Source organism: Arachis hypogaea, chromosome 16 (genome assembly GCF_003086295.3).
Source record: "Arachis hypogaea cultivar Tifrunner chromosome 16, arahy.Tifrunner.gnm2.J5K5, whole genome shotgun sequence".
Lineage (NCBI taxonomy): Eukaryota > Viridiplantae > Streptophyta > Magnoliopsida > Fabales > Fabaceae > Arachis > Arachis hypogaea.
The window spans coordinates 117947882-117953554 of NC_092051.1; positions in this window are offsets into that span (position 1 = coordinate 117947882).

Genomic DNA, 5673 nt, shown 5'->3' on the forward strand with positions numbered 1-5673 from the left:
GGCCAGCAATTTCTAGCTCATTTTGGGCCCAATCCAACTCATTTTTGATGCTATTGAACCCAACGATTAAAGGGGGAATGAGCAAGTAGCCATAGTTTAGTTTTCATCATGTTTCAGGTTAGAATTCTAGAGAGAGAAGCTCTCCCTTCTCTATAGAATTTAGGGTAGTTTAGGTTTAATTTTCTCAAATTCATCTTTCAATTCTTCTTTTGATTTCAATTCTCTTTATATTTTAGTGTTCTATTGTCTTAATCTTCTTAGTTTCTTATTTTGCTCTCTTTTATGTTGATGAACAATTGTTGGATCTTGATTTCTTCTAATGCAAATTTATGTTTCCATGTCTCTTTTATGTTGATCTTGATTGTTATTGTTGATTTCTTGCTTGTGTTAGTTATGGGTTTCTTTAATTCTTTCATTTTGTGATGTTTATTTTTCTTGCATACTAGGTATTTGATAAAATGTTTACACTAGTTTTTGAGTAGTTTTCTTTACTCTTGGCCTAGGCCAAGGGAATTGAGTGACCTTGAGTCATTAGGTCTCATTGAATTGGAGATTTGATCGAGAACCCTTGGTGGTCAATTTGATAACCATTGATACTAGCCTACTACTAAGTCAATTAGTAGCTAGGTTAGAACCTATGGATTGATGTTGATCAAGCCATTTGATATACTTCAAGCATAGAAGTAGACTTAATGAGCTTGGTTCCTCATAATTGTTAATACATGGTTTGTAGACAAGGATGGTGATCTCAATTACCCATGTCTAACCAAGAGTTCCTTTCCTTTATTTTATTAGTTCATATCATTTACTTTCTTATTGTTTACTTTTCTTGTCAAACTATAAAATCAAACCCCCTTGCATTTTCATAGCCAATAATTGATCACTTAATTGCAATTCCTTGTGAGACGACCCGGAGTTTAAATACTTCGGTTAATTCTTATTGGGGTTTGTACTTGTGACAACTCAAATTTTTTATGTAAGAATTGTTTGTTGGTTTGGATCTATGCTTACAACGAAGTTCTTATTTCTATGAGAGAAATTCTAAACAAAACATAAATCTAACAAGTAACCTAGTAATCAAAGCAAAGTATGCTAAAGTATGAAAATAAGAAAACTACCTAACAATGGCAACCCAATTCATTCATTGATTATATATACAAGAGAATGGAAAGAGTTTACCATGGTGGGGTGTCTCCCACCTAGCACTTTTAGTTTAAGTCCTTAAGTTGGACATTTTGTGAGGGCTTTTCTATGGTGGCTTATGCTTGAACTCTTCCTTGAATCCCAAATTAGGCGCACAAGGCCTTCAAGTAAGCTTAGGTAGATGACAAGGCCCCAACAGTTTTGATTGTTGAAATGGATTCCGGGGTCCCAAATCTTGTTCTTGCACCCATCTTCTTGTTGACTACTGATGCGGAATTTATAACCCACAAACTAACCGGCAAGTGCACCGGGTCGTACCAAGTAATACCTCAGGTGAGTGAGGGTCGATCCACGAGAATTGAAGGACTAAGCAACAATGGTTAATTAATTGGCTTAGTTAGGCAAACAGAAAATAGTGTTTGAGAGTTCAAAGACATTAAACAATAGCAAGAATATTAAAGAAAGGAAAGTAAATAAGTTGGGAATAAAATATGAAGAAACAGTTAAGGCTTCAGAGTTATCTATTTTTCGGATTGACTTTTTCTTATTAATTTATTTTAATCATGTAAGATTTAATTCATGGCAACTATATGTGACTAGACCCTAATTCCTTAGACCTTTCTAGTCTCCTCTAAAATTCATCAACAGCCAATTCTTTGGTCAATTAATTCCAATTAGGGAGTGAAGTTCAATTCTAGTTATATACCACAGAAATCCTAATTACCCAAATATAAAAAGATTATATGTCACGTATCCCGTTAAATTCAGATAAACTAGAAATTTAGGAGAAGTTATTTTCAAGCTGTTGTTCAAGTAAAGAGCTTTTCAAGTTATACAAGAACTCAATTAGAAAGAGGGTCATACTTCCGTTCCATCTAAATTCATAGAATAAAGAACGAAAACAATTCTTAAATATAAATCAAGACATGAATTAAAATAGAAAAATAATAAAGTCAATCCATACAATAGACAGAGCTCCTAACCTTAATAGTGGAGGTTTAGTTGCTCATGGTTCAGAGTGAAAAATAAGGATTGTAAATTGTGAATTGGAATAATGTTGTGTTAGAAAGACCCTGTTGGAATCCCCTTTTATATCAAATCCTAATTTATTTAAAATCTATCTTCTAAAACTCAAATAATATCTTTTTCCTATTTCTAAAATAAAATAAAGTTTAAATTAGAATTAATTAAAGCAATCAGCATGTCTTCAATTGATGGATGGGGACCACTTGCTTCGTAGGGTCCACGCCTAACTTGGAGTGGGCATAACCATTCTTATGTGAATCTCCCTTGAGTCTCTGCTATTCCCTGGCTCTAGTCTATGTTTCTGGGCCAAAAACTGGGTCAAAACTTGGCCTGAAATCGCCACCAGCGTTTTTTGCAAATTCTGCATGTCGCGCATGTCACGCGTACGCGTCAGTCACGTGCACGCGTCGCTGTGCAACTTCCTTTTTCACGCGTACGCATCAGGTATGCGCACGCGTCGCCATGGAAAGCTCCAAATCACGCGCACGCGCACGTGTCGCTCCTCGCTGGTCAGCTCCTTGGTTTCTTTTTTTTCTCTGTAGAAACTCCATCAAATCCATCCGAATGCTACCTAAAATAAACAGAAATGCACAAGACTCAAAGTAGCATCCATAATGGCTAAAAGATAATTAATTCTTGATAAAACTTAACAAATTACATGCAAATACACTAGGAAAAGATAGGAAAAATGCTCACGCATCACAACACCAAACTTGAATTGTTGCTTGTCCTCAAGCAACCAAACTAATATAGGCTTAGAATGTGAATTTGCATGAGAATGAGAGTTCAATTAAGCTCATGTCTCTTCTTATAGTGGGTTTTATAACTGCAATCATGAATAGTTTTGGCATCTCACTCTCCTTTGAATTAGAAGGATGTTAGTGTCATTTGGAATTAGAATCCGGATAATATTATGAATTCTCTGATCTTTTGTAGCTTAATTTAACCCTTGAACACAGCAATTTTTCTTTTCTTTGGTGCTTTGCACCTTGAGCCTAGCCGTGACTTTAAATGTTTTGTCTCAAGTTTTACTTGACACAGAAATACCACAAGCACTTAACTGGGAAACTCTTTTTGGAGTTTTGATTTTTCTTTCAGCTACTCCCAGACAATGGTGCTCAAAGCCTTTGGCATACTCTTCTAATTGCAATTGATCTTGACTCTAAATGTTTTGTCTCAAGGACTACTTGACACAAGAACACCACAAGCATATAACTAGGGAAACAACTCTTTGAGCTTTTAATCATGTCTGACCTCCCTAGTCATTGATGCTCAGAGTCTTGGACCTTGCTTTCTCTTTTTTCTCTTTTTTTTTTTGCTGTCTCTTTTGCTTCAAGGATTAAATTTTTGTTTATTTCAGAGAAGTCATAATAATTCTCTAAATTTCTATTCCTTGTACATCAACATTCTTTGATTCAAATTTAAATATGCACTGGTCATGTCATGCATTCAGAGTCACAGAAAATACCACCACATTTAAGTGAATAAGACTACTCTTCGATATAAACTCAATTTCTCATGCAATATATCACTTCTTTTTCTTTTCTTTTTAGATTCAAGTTCAGTGAGCGGTACATGAGACAAATAACAGAATAAAACTAATTCTAATAACTGAAAGTACTAATGATCATGCAGACAAAACAACAGAAAATAGAAAATAACAAAATAAGAATGGAAGAGAAATAGAATGAAAGGAACTCAACCACCTCAGTTATGTTAGTGGCCATCTCATTCCTCCATGAAGAGCATTCATCTCCCTTTTTGTGCTTTTAAAAAAAACCATCAGTGAAGCAACAACACCAAACTGAAAATAAAAAAAATAGTAAGATGAAAGAATAATAAAATGATAAAAGAACGAGAGAGAATTTGGATTCGGGGTGAATGATTTGAATTCAGGAGCTGAGGGGTTTAATTTGGGTGTCGCATGCGACACGTATGCGTAAGGAACGGGTACGTGTGGATCGTGTTAATTTCAAGCAACGCGTACGCGTGGACTTGGTTTGTGTGAATCGCGCGAAGGCGGCCGCGCACACGCACAACTCTCTGCTCGCATGGTATGGGAATCAAAATTTTCATATGACGCGTGCGCGTCATGTACGCGCACGCGTGGATGGACATTTAGGAAAAGGACGCGCACACGTCAGGGACGCGTACGCGTGATCAAATTTGTGCCTCTAGCACACTTCCAGCCCCAAGCCATCATAACTCTCTGGCCAAAAACCTTTTATGCCAATTTTACTTATCCACGCGTGCGCGTGCTTGACGCGTCCGCGTGGAGTGCCAAAATCGCCAATGACGCGCACGCGTCAGGGACGCGTACGCGTGACCATGTTTGTGCCCAAGGCACACTTCATGCGCCACTCCCGCGCAACTCTCTGTAACTTTTATTTTTTCTCGCACCCACATAGGACGCGTACGCGTCATTGACGCTTGCGCGTCGTGTGCGCTTTTTTTTATATATATGTGTTTGTTGCCTGAAGTGTTCGGTTCCTGTTATAAAATAGCTGCATGATCAGAAAAATAGTAAAACTCAATAAAAATAAAATAAGAAATAACTAAGGATACGAAATTATCGGGTTGCCTCCCGACAAGCGCTTCTTCAACGTCACTAGCTTGACGGTCAGTTCTGCTAAGTCAGCAGATGAGCGGACCTCTAGCGATCAATCTCGCCTCCAAGATAGTGCTTCAACCTCTGGCCATTCACTGTAAATTTTCTGTCAAAATTATCTTCCTGTATTTCTACATAACCATATGGTGAAGCTCTGGTAACTACAAACGGTCCTGACCACCGGGATTTCAGCTTCCCGGGAAAGAGTTTGAGCCTTGAATTATACAAAAGCACTCTCTGTCCTGGCTCAAAGACTCTGATGGCAATCTTCTTGTCATGCAGTAATTTGTTTCTCTCCTTATAGAGCTTAGCATTCTCATATGCTAAATATCTGAACTCATCAAGCTCATTCAACTGAAGCATTCGCTTGATTCCTGCAGCTTCTGAATCAAGATTCAGATATCGGATTGCCCAGTAAGCTTTATGCTCCAGCTCAACTGGCAAGTGACAGGCTTTGCCATAGACCAACTGATAAGGGGACATGCCAATAGGAGTCTTGTAAGCTATCCGGTATACCCAGAGAGCATCATCAAGCTTCCTAGACCAGTCCTTTCTTGAAACACTAACGGTCTTCTCTAAAATCCTCTTAAGTTCTCTGTTGGAAACTTCAACATGTCCACTTGTCTGAGGGTGATAGGGGTTGCCACTTTATGACGGACTCCATATCTCTGCAGAAGAGAGTCCAGCTATCTGTTGCAGAAGTGGCTTCCACCATCACTAATGAGTGTCCTTGGGACACCAAACCGACTAAAGATATATCTCTGAAGAAAGCTCATTACCACCTTGGCATCATTGGTGGGTAGAGCCATAGCTTCTACCCACTTGGACACATAATCAACTGCCACTAGAATATAGTTTTTTGAATGTGAGGGTGGGAAAGGTCCCATGAAATCAAT